Here is a 14,048-nt window from a genome sequence, read left to right as displayed (position 1 = left end):
GTGTTCACTTTTTCTTTTTTTGTGAAAAGGTGTACTTACACTTTAAATAACATTCATTGACACATATGAAAATATATTAGGTAACTGTGAGTAGTGGAGCTATACAAAATAAAAGTAAACAGAGGTTCAAAAATTACATTAGTCTATCCTCCCTATGTTCCCTAATGTAACTAATATAGAATTGCCCTTTTTAAAATCTAGCCAGAATTTGCTTCTTCACTAGCGCCCTAGTGCCTGTACAGAGAACCCCAATAGACTTATATAGGAAGATATTTCAACACTAGCGATGCTCAGAGTTTGGCTCCGTTATGTTTTTAAGTTCTCACTGGGCAGACATAGCCAGTGTTGGAAAAAACCTCAACTTAAAGGAGGAAAACTGTGGAGGAGGCCATGGATGTCTTGCTAGGTGGGCTTCCAAATTAGTTAGGTGGAAGATGTGAGTATTTCTAGATTAGTTTACAATTAGGGGCACGGGAGGGTAGAGTAGTGTGTTTTTTAATAAAAGTGAACTATTACTTTAAACTATTTTTATATGGAGCTGGAACACACCTAGTGACAGTGTACTTGGCTGAATAGGAAGCTACTGTAGCCAGCCACAGGATGGGACTGCCAGCTACAAGCCAGAGGGAAGCCAAAAGTTCCTTCCATAAGTTAATTTTACCCAAAAAGTGTAGGACAAGGCACAATAAATCATGCAGCACATATTTCTTATTTCTAGCACACAAAATGAGGATATATATAAAAGCCATTTATTATTAGGTTTTACTTGTTTTTTTATCTTACATCATTTACATGCACATACAGTGGGTACGGAAAGTATTCAGACCCCCTTAAATTTTTCACTCTTTGTTATATTGCAGTCATTTGCTAAAATCATTTAAGTTCATTCTTCTTCCTCATGAATGTACACATAGCACCCCATACTGACAGAAAAACACAGAATTGTTGACATTGTTGCAGATTTATTAAAAAAGAAAAACTGAAATATCACATGGTCCTAAGTATTCAGACCCTTTGCTCAGTATTTAGTAGAAGCCCCCTTTTGATCTAATACAGCCAGGAGTCTTTTTGGGAAAGATGTAACAAGTCTTTCACACCTGGATTTGGGGATCCTCTGCCATTCCTCCTTGCAGATCCTCTCCAGTTCTGTCAGATTGGATGGTAAACGTTGGTGGACAGCCATTTTTAGGTCTCTCCAGAGATGCTCAATTGGGTTTAAGTCAGGGCTCTGGCTGGGCCATTCAAGAACAGTCACGGAGTTGTTGTGAAGCCACTCCTTCGTTATTTTAGCTGTGTGCTTAGGGTCATTGTCTTGTTGGAAGGTAAACCTTCGGCCCAGTCTGAGGTCCAGAGCACTCTGGAGAAGGTTTTTGTCCAGGATATCCCTGTACTTGGCCGCATTCATCTTTCCCTCGATTGCAACCAGTCGTCCTGTCCCTGCAGCTGAAAAACACCCCCACAGCATGATGCTGCCACCACCATGCTTCACTGTTGGGACTGTATTGGACAGGTGATGAGTAGTGCCTCGTTTTCTTCACACATACCGCTTAGAATTAAGGCCAAAAAGTTCTATTTTGGTCTCATCAGACCAAAGAATCTTATTTCTCACCATCTTGGAGTCCTTCAGGTGTTTTTTAGCAAACTCCATGCGGGCTTTCATGTGTCAGGCTTCCGTTGGGCCACTCTGCCATAAAGCCCGACTGGTGGAGAGCTGCAGTGATGGTTGACTTTCTACAACTTTCTCCCATCTCCTGACTGCATCTCTGGAGCTCAGCCACAGTGATCTTTGGGTTCTTTTTTACCTCTCTCACCAAGGCTCTTCTCCCCCGATAGCTCAGTTTGGCCGGATGGCCAGCTCTAGGAAGGGTTCTGGTCGTCCCAAACGTCTTCCATTTGAGGATTATGGAGGCCACTGTGCTCTTAGGAACCTTAAGTGCAGCAGAAATCTTTTTGCAACCTTGGCCAGATCTGTGCCTTGCCACAATTCTGTCTCTGAGCTCTTCAGGCAGTTCCTTTGACCTCATGATTCTCATTTGCTCTGACATGCATTGTGATCTGGAAGGTCTTATATAGACAGGTGTGTGGCTTTCCTAATCAAGTCCAATCAGTATAATCAAACACAGCTGGACTCAAATGAAGGTGTAGAACCATCTCAAGGATGATCAGAAGAAATGGAAAGCACCTGAGTTAAAAATATGAGTGTCACAGCAAAGGGTCTGAATACTCAGGACCATGTGATATTTCAGTTTTTCTTTTTTAATAAATCTGCAACAATGTCAACAATTCTGTGTTTTTCTGTCAGTATGGGGTGCTATGTGTACATTCATGAGGAAGAAGAATGAACCTAAATGATTTTAGCAAATGGCTGCAATATAACAAAGAGTGAAAAATTTAAGGGGGTCTGAATACTTTCCGTACCCACTGTATATTCCTTGTCACTGCTTTGACCTCAGGAAGTCAATAAGCAACAATTGTTTATCTAAAGTGTTTCTAAAGCCAAAGAACTTTAGGAAAGGGTTAATCCCCTGTCAATTTTTTTTTTGCCCCATTAGGGAGCTTTTCCTTCACCTCAAGAACAAGAAATGAGAGATAAACTCCCCAAATTGAGGTAGATCCTCACTTACAGTAGATACTTGTCACTACAAAAGTGTTTCTATTGGAAGATTTCCCTATATTACAGATGTGGTGAAAAATTAAAAAATTTCCATTTACCTTCACTTGACAGTGGTTCATAGGAAAAATAAAAGGGTAAAGCTCCCCAGTGGAGACACCGACAGCATCAAACATTTGACTGGGTTACAGACCTTCCCTACCCTGTCCAAAACTAAGAAAAAAGTATTGCTTTAGATACGTAAAATTCCAGGTTTCATTAACTTTTTTGAGCAGAACTCCAGCCCCCCACCAAACAATAAAAAGTCAGCAGCTACAAATACTGTAGCTGCTGACTTTTAATATTAGGACACTTATCTGTCAATGAATCCCGCGGTGTCTTCACCCCACCCATTTTTTAAATCAGCTCTTGGGTGCTGCCGCCGTCATTTCTTGGAAGGGTAATGGGCAGTGAAGCCTTGCAGCTTTAAAGCCAGTTTTCTACTGAGCATTAGTTTTGTGAATGGTCTAGTGGCGGGGAGGGAGGAGGGGGCTGAACTTCCTAGAGACTTCGCCGCGGCAAAGTCACTCAGAAGTGGGAGCAGGTGCCTGTCAAAAATGGGTACCTGCTCCTACTTCCCCCCCCACCCAAAAGGTGCCAAATGTGGGGGGGGGGGGCAAACTAGCGAAGCCTCCCCTTTTGGGTGGAGCTCTGCTTTAAATTGTCTACAGCAGGGGTACTGAAATAAAATCCACGGAGGTCCGCTGAGTAAAATCTTCTTTACATTACAGCACCCACTCCTAGGCGTTCCCATCTCTGCAGCTGGGGAACACAGGTGAAATTGCACATGTTCCTGACCCCGCAGAGGAACACGCCACACTTCAGCACATGCATGCTCCAAACTGCATGGTCCAGCAGCACTATGCAGTTTGGTGCTGCGCAATTTTAAAAAAAGGGCCAGGGACTTGTTTCCCCGCATTTCTCATTGGTAGTGCAGCCCATTAAAATGAATGGGCTGACCTACCTGTGACATGCACAAGCAAATGCGCATACACAGATCTGAACTGAGCCCCATATCACAATCCCATCCTTTCATCAGTTCCACAATGTCCACTGCACATAACAGTTCCCTTCCCTTCCCATCAAGATCCCCACTTGTGTTCTCATACCCCCTTGACATCAACACCCTTCTTAGCCCCCTCATTACAGTACTCATATCCCCCACATTGTCCTCAGCACCCCATTACAGTCCACAGCCCCCATTACAGTCCCCAGCTCCCCCACATTATTGTCCTCAGCCCCCCACATTACTGTCCCCAGCCCCAAGTTACAGTCCTCAGCCCCCACATTACTGTCCTCAGCTTCCTCCATTGCAGTACTCTGCCCCCTATTACAGTACCCAACTCCCCTACATTACTGTCCTCAGCCCCCCAATACAGTATTCAGTTCCCCCACATTACTATCATCAGCCCCCACATTACTGTCCTCAGCCCCCCCCCACATTACTATCCCCAGCCCCCACATTAAAGTCCTCAACCCCCTCATTACAGTCCTCAAGCCCCCACTACAGTCCACAGTCCCCCTCATTACTGTCTTCAGCCCCCCTCTTTACAGTACTCGGCCCCCCCGACATTAAAGTACTCAGCCTTAACCCCCCCCCCCAACATTACACTACTCAGCCTTAACCCCCCCCCCCCTCCGTCATTATACTATACATATACCGTCATTATACTACTCAGCCTTGACCCCCCCATTACAGTACTTAATCCCCACACACATTAAAAGAACTCAGCCCCCACACACATTACAGTACTCTTCTTTGCAGTACTCAGCGTCTCTCCCCCTTTCCACATTACATCTCCCCTACCTTACAGACAGGAGAATGCAAGGCACGGCAGGTCTGAATGGAGGACGGGAGGATGGAAGGACAGAAGCTGCAAGATAGTGATTGGTTACTTAGACTGCCCTTCATCTTGGCAACCAATCACTGGCTTGTTTACCTCGAGCAGTTCCCGCTCTCCCTCCAGCACTGTCCCGCCTCCCGCTGTCGGCGAAGAACAGGCTCCTAAATGGCGCGACTTCGGTCCTGGAAGGAAAGTGATTGGGGCCGGACTCGAACCGCGAGCCGCCATTTAGTGATGCCTGATCTACAGACATGTATAGCAGCACTATGTATTGGCAGCAGTACAAGCGAGTTTGTGTTTACTGCCAGAATAAAATATATTGGGGCTGAGTGCTTCTCTGCCATTCAGGAGAAGCCTTGTATTTTCTTTAATGAATAGAAGACTTCCTCTGATTGGCTGAGGTGGAACAAAAAATGTCACAAAAAATGTCACAATTTCCAACTTGGGCAATCAGAGGAAGCCTTGTATTTATTGATAAAAATACAAGCCTTCTCCTGAATAGTGGAGAAGGCCAACTCTTTTTAGCTCCAGCAACAAACGGGAAGTAGCCCCTACTGCTGGCAAAACGTAGGGCTGCTCACCCTATGTAGCTAATGCTGTTACCATAGGTGTGCTCAGGGGGTGTGCCAGATGTGCCTGGGCACACCCTAATCACCTTGTTCAGGGAAGACTCCCCCTGCTGATATTTCACCAAAGCCCCCCAAACGGGGCTCCTAAAATAATTGTGAAAAATACAAAAATAAAATTGTAAAAAAATAAAATATTAAAAAGAAAAAAATACTGACACCAACCACTGCCCTACTACATTTTAAAATGTTTTTTATGTTCACTTATAAGAGTGTGTGTGTATATATATATATATATATATATATATACTGTATATACACACACATTGCTCAAAAAAGTTAAAGGAACCCTTTGAAAACACATCAGATCTCAATGGGGAAAAGCATCATACTGGATATCTATACTGATATGGACTGGGTAATGTGTTGGGTACACAAGGATGCCACATAGTTTGATGGAAATTAAAATCAACATACAGAGGGCTGAGCTCAAAGACACCCTGAAATTCAAAGTTAAAAAATGATGCAGCAGGCTAGTCCATTTCGCTGAAATTTTATTGCAGCAACTCAAAATGGTACTCAGTACTTGTATGCATGCCTTAAAACATTGGGGCATGCTCCTAATGGGATGACAGATTACATCCTTGGGTATTTCCTTCCAGATCTGGACCAGGGCATTACTAAGCTCCTGAACAGACTGGTGGCATGGGATGGACAAAAACATAATGTCCCAGAGGTGTTCTATTGGATTTAGGTCAGACGAACGTGGGGGCCATTCAATGGTATCAATTACTTCATCCTCCAGGAACTGGCTGTATACACTCACTACATGAGGCCGGGCATTGCCATGCACCAGGAGGAACCCAAGACCCACTGCACAAGCGTAGGGTCTGACAATGGGTCCAAGGATTTCGTCCTGATACCTAATGGCAGTCAGAGTGCCATTGTCTACCCTGTAGAGGTCTGTGCGTCCCTGCATGGATATGCCTCCCCAGACCATCACTAACCACCAAACCGGTCTTGCTAAATGATGTTACAGGCAGCATAACATTCTCCACCGCTTCTCCAGACCCTTTCACGTCTGTCACATGTGCTCAGGGTGAACCTGCTCTCATCTGTGAAAAGCACAGGGCGCCAGTGGCTGACCTGCCAATTCTGGTGTTTAATGGCAAATGCCAATCGAGTTCCACGGTGTGGGCAGTGAGCACAGGGCCCACTAAAGGATGTTGGGCCCTCAGGCCACCCTCATGAAGTCTGTTTCTGATTGTTTAGTCAGAGACATTCACTACAGTGCCCTGTCCAGCTCTCCTAGAGTAATTGCCTGTCTCCTGGAATCTCCTCCATGCTCTTGGGACTGTGCTGGGAGACACAGCAAACCTTTTGGCAATGGCACGTATTGATGTGCCATCCTGGAGGAATTGGACTGCCTTTGTAACCTCTATAGGGTCCAGGTATTGCCTCATGTTACCAGTGGTGACACTGACCCTAGCCAAATGCAAAACTAGTGAAAACAGTCAGAAAAGATGAGTAGGGAAAAAAATATCAGAGGCCTCCACATTTTTTAAACAACAAGAATAAAATCTGACCAGTGTAAGCACCCCTGACAGTGTATTAGGGTTTGTCCCAAACCCTGTAAATGTTACTGCTACAGACTAATAAATAAGAAATATTTAAGAAGTAATGTTCCTATTGACCTTGTTCCAAATTTTTCTATTAAATCCTAATAATCCAAAAGTAGCCCATTCACACCATGTGCATTAGGCTCTGTTGGGCTGCAATGCTTAAAGCGGTAGTAAACAATGCTTGGTGACTTGAATCTACAAGTAAGCTTAAAATAAAGGCAGGTAGGTACAAGAAATAAGTCCTAAATGTGCATTGCTTAGGAAATATTCACCATTTATGCTGCTGGTGATGTCAATGGAGCATGCTCACTGCGCTCTGAAGGGACGGCATACTGAATATGCCATCCTTTTAAAATGCTGTGTCGCAGCGGTGACTCCTGTGCGTAAGCGCAGGAGTGACGTCATTGTGGCTGGGCCATTCAGACGCTTTAAACATTCTTTATTGGTTTGCGCTGGGCAGAATTAGGACATGCTGCATCCAAAGGCAGCAAAATGCACCGCAGTATGGTCCTATGTTTTGCAATACACTAAATGCAAATATAGTGTATTGCAAAACATTGGACCATACATTGGCTCCTGCTATGGAAAAAAAAATAGATTGTAATAGAATGAATTTAAAAAAACGCAAATGGTTGTAGCACCCATCAACGCATGCTATAAAACAGTGCACATTGTGTGAATCCAGAAAACGACTATGTATTTCCTTTAAGCAATAGGAAAAGGAAGAACACAGCATGCAATGGCATTTTCTCATTTTTCCAAAATACGTAGTTGATATGTTTACCCTCCACATCATTTGATCATCCATGGGGAATCAGGATACAATGTTGTGTCACTCAAATGCTGAGTCACAATATAGTCAGGACAATATGCTTGGGGTAAAATTGTAATATGATCAGAGGATGAAACCTGCTCCATGACGAACTATATAATTGGTAACATTCAGATGATCACAATAGGCACTGTATGACAATCTACATAAAATAAACTAACGGCGACTAACAATAATTTTTGGTGTAAAGAAATACGCTTGACCTTTGAAATATGTTATGCAAGTTTGGATTTGCCAAATTCAAGACATATTAACTCACAAATGACGGTAAATCTACATGAATTGATTAAAAGCCTCTTTAATCAACAACATTGTTTCTTAGCTATGTTAAATCTATTTAATTGGAGCAGACAATCGTTAAATGGCCACTGTATCTGACAATGAATTTCCTCTCGTTCAATGTTGGCAAAGAACAGTGTACTTTCAGTAAATGCATATTTTGAACTGTTATTATAGTGTTTGTTGTAAATCAATTTTTTATTTAAATTTCACATTTTTATAAGCTTGTTCTTCTATTGCTTTTGCTACTGTAGCACTACTCCCATGGGAACTGCTGGTTACGGATTCCCCTGAGTTACCAATAGCAACAATTTGACAAAATAGCATATTCTTGGCTCAGTCAGAAAACAGTCCATGAGTTTTGGGTTTTAGTTGATTTATTTGAGAACTGGGATAAAAGAAGGGATGAGTGAGATACTCCAAATGAATAACTATGCACAATTGCTGGGATTTTCTGATTAGCTGAATGCAGCAAGGCCACTGCTTCACCTTGCCACTATAGAGAAGAAGTATTAAATGAACTGCACTGTAGTGTGAATCACTCTTCAGGGCCCTACTTAGCAACCCCTTTGTCCCTATTCTTCAGGGTTCTACACGGCACCCCCTTTACTCTGACACTCTGTGTGAGCTAGCCCCTTGATCCTCTGACTTCACTGGAGTAGTCTCCCTTCCTGGGCAGACCCTTTGGCAAGTCCCCTGGTACTCACAGACACTGTTTTTCCCAGAAGACTCTGCCAGCAGCTCCACTGTCAGCTTTACTGGATGCTCTGTAGCTCAGCTCCACATCTGGTTCACTAGGCCGACTGCCTAAGACCACTTTCCTCATACAGCAGGAGGAGAGACAAGCCGTCAGCTTTCTCCTGGCACTCTGCTTCCCGCCAAAGGTGCCCTGGCACATGTTCCCCCGGCCTTTATGAGCAATCTCAGGATGCCCTCCCACTGGGACTCTCACAAAAGCCAATGTGTCACTGGATATGTTTCCTCCACTGTCCAACAGGCTCCCTTATTGGATGCAGTGGGGACACTCCCTTAGACCCAGTGAATCACACCTGGGAACATGCAACAGGCAGCCTAATAGATCAGGCTCCCCTGATAAGCAGAAGGAGCATAAGATGCTTTTACCTAGCACCTACCTAGGAGTGTGCTACACTGCTATATTTAGAGAGATATAATATAGATATAGATATATAGAGATTCATAGATTAGCTGCCTGAAGCAGCTATCTGAGTCTCAGAGCACTTACTTTCTCATTCTCTTAGGGCCAGTTCACACCAAGAATCGCAAAGAAACACGCTCACGTTCCTGTGTGATTGCTGTGGGATTTGAGTGCAGTAAGTTTTCAGCCCATTCAAAACCACACCAAAAGTTTGTGAGCAGGTCAAGGTGACAGACTGGTCATCATTTCCTCCTTGTTTCCCTTCTCGTTGAGCATCAAGCAAGAGACACATGAAAGGCCTACCCTGGGGTGGGTTCTTCTTGGCTATGCTAGGCACTTGTAACAGGATCACTCTACTCTACACATGGGGTACCTTTTACTCTTGAGCCGTTTTCCTCAATGCCTGGGTCAAGGCTGAGGCCACCATGGGGGAATACTCATTCTTAACCACTTTTGGACGGGAAGGATTTGCCCCCTTAATGACCACTGACCAGGCCGTTTATTGCGATTTGGCGCTGCGTTATTTTAACAGACAATTGCGCGGTCGTGCGACGCTGTACCTAAATAAAATTGATGTCCTTTTTTTCCCACAAATTGAGCTTTCTTTTGGTGGTATTTGATCACCTGCGCGATTTTATTTTTTGCACTATAAACAAAAAAAAAGCGACAATTCTGAAATAAAAAAAAAACAATATTTTTCATATTCTGCTATATAACATTCCCAAAAAAAATAAAAAATGTAAATTTTTTAATATTTTAGGCCAATTTGTTTACTGCTACATATTTTTGGTAAAAAAAAAAACGCAATAAGCGTAATTTAATTGGTTTGCGCAAAAGTTATCGCGTCTACTAACTATGTGAAAGATTTATGTCATTTTTTGGCGGACAGGTCAGACCTCTATCTCACATTTTTTTACACTTTTGGGGGGACCAGTGACATTACTACAGTAATCAGTGCTAAAAATAAGCACTGTTACTGTAATAATGACACTGGCAGGGAAGGGGTTAACACAGTGGGTGATCAAGGGATTAAATGTAAGCCTAGGGAGTCTTTCTTTTTTTTAAACAATATCTTTTTATTGGGGTTTTTCAAAAAAAGAGGGGGGATATACAGATAGGGGGCATGTGAAAACTTCCATGACACGCAGGTCATTGCATAACAATATACAATATCAACAATGTTCATACAAGCAGTAAATAGAAGGGTAACATTCAAAGGCAGCAGGGGTCTTAGATTCAAAGAGGGCATAAGGTACCTCTCCCTACCCGACCCAGCCCCCCCCCCCCAACACCTGAGTCTCTCATTTTGGCCAGGGTCGAAGTGGGCCAGGGCCGGGCAGAGTGACATCTGCCACGAAAAGTTGCCCCTGTTACCCACAGTCTAAAGTAACAGACAAGAGAAAAAAAAAATAATGGGAGTAGCACCGGTCTATAAGGCGGGTAATTGAACTGGGAGCATAGGGATAGGGTAGGGGGAAGGGGAGGGTACAGTCACTGCGCAACTAAGGGATATTTGGCTATCCATGGTTCCCATAATGTGAGCGTCTGTTGCGCTCTATTAAGAGAAGATGCGAACATGATCTCGTAGGAGGCATGCGTGTGGACAGTGGTAATGATTTCATCCGATCTAGGAGGGTTGGGTTCCTTCCAGTGGCGGAGGATAGTAAGACGGGAAGCCAGGAGGATATGGGCTAATACTGTCCTGAGGGAACGAGGTATGAGCTCAATCCCTAGTGAGCAAATGGCCAGCTCAGGTGTCCGGTGCCCTTGGGGTCCCAATGTATCACGGATGAGAGCCGAAACCTCCGCCCAGAGGGAGGCTAGCCTTGGACACCCCCACAGCATATGGTCTAGGGTACCAGCGTGACCGCACCCTAGAGGAGTCTTTCTATCTGTATGGGAGATGGGCTTTTGAAATGATCACAGAGACCTGTAAACCTATATAGAAGGATCACAGGGGCTCTGTGATCATTCCAGAGAGAAGAATGGTCAGCTGTGTTTACATCAGCTGCCCGTCCTTCTCTCTAAGCGGGGAATGATCGCGGGTGAACGACTCCCGTGCATCGGAGTTCCTGCTGCCGAGTGGGGGGCGAGAGCGTGCCGGCGGCGGCGTTCGCTCGCCCCGTAGCTGCAGGCGCATGACCGACGTTGAGCTACGTCGGTTAGCGCAGGAGGGCCAGGCTACCGCAGTAAATCTGCGGCAGGTGTTGTTTAAGTGGTTAAAGTGATTGTAAAGTCTTGTTTTTTTTTTTAGTTAAAAATAACAAACATGTTTTACACACCTGCTTTGTGCAGTGGTTTTGTACAGAGCAGCCTGAATCCTCCTCTTTTCGGGTCCCTGGCACTCCTGGCACCTCCCTTCTGTTGAGTGCCCCCACACCAAGCAGCTTGCTATGGGCGCACCCGAGCCGAGTCACAGCTCCATGTGTCCATTCAGACATGGAGCCACAGCCTGACCCCACCCCCCTTTCTCTTCTCATTGGCTGGCTGATTTTGATTGACAGCAGCGGGAGCCAATGGCACTGCGCTGCTGTCTCAGCCAATGAGGAGGGGAATACCGGGCAGCCGAGACACTGCTGCAACATCGCTGGATCTAGATGGGGCTCAGGTAAGTATTAGGGGGGCTGAGGGGGGCTGCTGTACACAGAAGTTTTTTTTTATCCTAATGCGTAGAATGCATTAGGATAAAAAACCTTCTGCCTTTACAATCACTTTAATTTTAAATTGCATCATAACGGTTCTCCAGTTAACTCTCAGGTCCACATGACAATGTACACCTTCTCCATAATTTGCATTTAGTGGGGACAGAATGAGCCTTGTTCACATCCACCTTTCCAGCGCATTTCACTGCCATTCACCAGTAGCAGAGTGGGCCTTTCTGTGCACCTTGCGAGGGCTCCACACATGCACTTAACTTAACTCTTGAATTCCTTACTTCTGTACAGGATAGGAACCCCTGTGGCGTGAATTTATTCCTGTTGCGCTGGGAGACAGACCGCTGGCAGAAGGAATGCTGACAACATCTCTCTTACTACTAGAGGCCATTCCTCCTGTAGATGGTTCACGCTACCGACAGGCTGCTTGTTAGACTTCCGTTACCCTAGGTAACCACTTGTGTCTTCATACTGTACCACTCTCTTACTAATGTCTTCATACCCTAAGTACCTTAGGGACCCGAGCCATAGGATGGTGCCGGTTACTTGCATAAGTAACACCCCTTTTAGTACCTTCAGACTAGGCGGGAACAGGAATGCATAGGGCATGACAAAGTCATGACATTCAGAGACATAATTCTTTCCTACATCCCTAATCCTAATTACAGGCTTATGTACTGCCCCAGCATACTTACAAAGGTAGTTTCCATTTATATACAGAGTCCATCAGAGGCATTCTCCAGCAGGTGATGTCTATGGGGCGAACCCCAAGTTCTTATGACTTAACATTTAGGTACTAGTGTGGGACATTCTTCTGCTCCTCATTGGTGTTGTTCTCCGTCTCTTTCCCTTACGGCATCGGGTCTTTCTCTTTAACCCCCTAACTCTCTCTCCTGGGGGCTCCCTTCAAAGGGAACTCTGGTGGCAAACCACCGTCCCTCTTTTATATCACAGGATCAGAGGGTCGGACCCAGAGAATAACCGGCCAAAAGACCAAAGAACTGAGAAAGCATTAACTCCTGCCCTCCTGTTTGGAGGACCTAACTAACTATTTTAAACTTGATTACAAGTAGTGCATGCACTACTTTAAAAACACACTGCAACCAAAGCAAATGGTAGGTACTTCTCTGCGATCTGGTGCAGGAAAATGCACTGCGTTTGCGACCTGCGCTTGGGGTGTCATTAGCATTGCATTTACACCCGCTGCAGATCACAAGTGCAGTGTATTTTGAACATGGTGTGGGAAACACGTATGCAATGTGGGGTTTTTTGCACCGTATTCTGGTATGAACTGGATCTTAAAGTGACCCTGTCAGGTTAGAAAATCCAGATCAAGGTTCCTTGATATAGGGAAGCTTTTATACTCACCTCTCTGGCAGAATGTGTCTACTACCACCATCCTCCCATTTCATAAGACTCCACCAGGAATGTTGGATGCCTGTGTGTTCGCCACTCTCCACTATGGTTCCATTGTCTGACCCCTACATCATGTTACCACATGGATATATATATTCAGTATCTCACAAAAGTGAGTACACCCCTCACATTTTTGTAAATATTTTATTATATCTTTTTATGTGAAAAAGCTGAAGAAAAGACACTTTGCTACAATGTAAAGTAGTGAGTGTACAGCTTGTATAACAGTGTAAATTTGCTGTCCCCTCAAAATAACTCAACAGACAGCCATTAATGTCTAAACCGCTGGCAACAAAAGTGAGTACAACCCTAAGTGAAAATGTCCAGATTGGGCCCAATTAGCCATTTTCCCTCCCCAGCGTCATGTAAAATGTTAGTGTTCACTAACATTCAGGTGTGAATGGGGAGCAGGTGTGTTCAATTTGGTGTCATCGCTCTCACTCTCTCACTGGTCACTGGAAGTTCAACATGGCACCTCATGGCAAAAAACTCTCTAAAGGATCTGAAAAAAATAATTTTTGCTCTACATAAAGATGGCCTAGGCTATAAGAAGATTGCCAAGAGCCTGAAACTGAGCTGCAGCATGGTGGCCAAGACCATACAGCAGTTTAACAGGACAGGTTCCAATCAGAACAGGCCTCGCCATGGTCAACCAAAGAAGTTGAGTGCACGTGCTCAGCATCATATCTAGAGGTTGTCTTTTGGAAATAGACGTATTAGTGCTGCCAACATTGCTGCAGAGGTTGAAAGGGTGGGGGGCCAGCCTGTCAGGGCTCAGACCATACACCACACACTGCATCAAATTGGTCTGCATGGTTGTCATCCCAGAAGGAAGCCTCTTCTAAAGATTATGCACAAGAAAGCCCGCAAACAGTTGGCTGAAGAAAAGCAGACAAAGGACATGGATTACTGGAACCATGTCCTGTGCTCTGATGAGACCAAGATAAACTTATTAGGTTCACATGATGTCAAGCGTGTGTGGCGGCAACCAGGTGAGGAGTACAAAGACAAATGTGTCTTGCCTACAGT

Source organism: Pelophylax lessonae (assembly GCF_965119305.1).
Source record: "Pelophylax lessonae genome assembly, chromosome: 2".
Lineage (NCBI taxonomy): Eukaryota > Metazoa > Chordata > Amphibia > Anura > Ranidae > Pelophylax > Pelophylax lessonae.
This window is presented reverse-complemented; position numbering follows the sequence as displayed.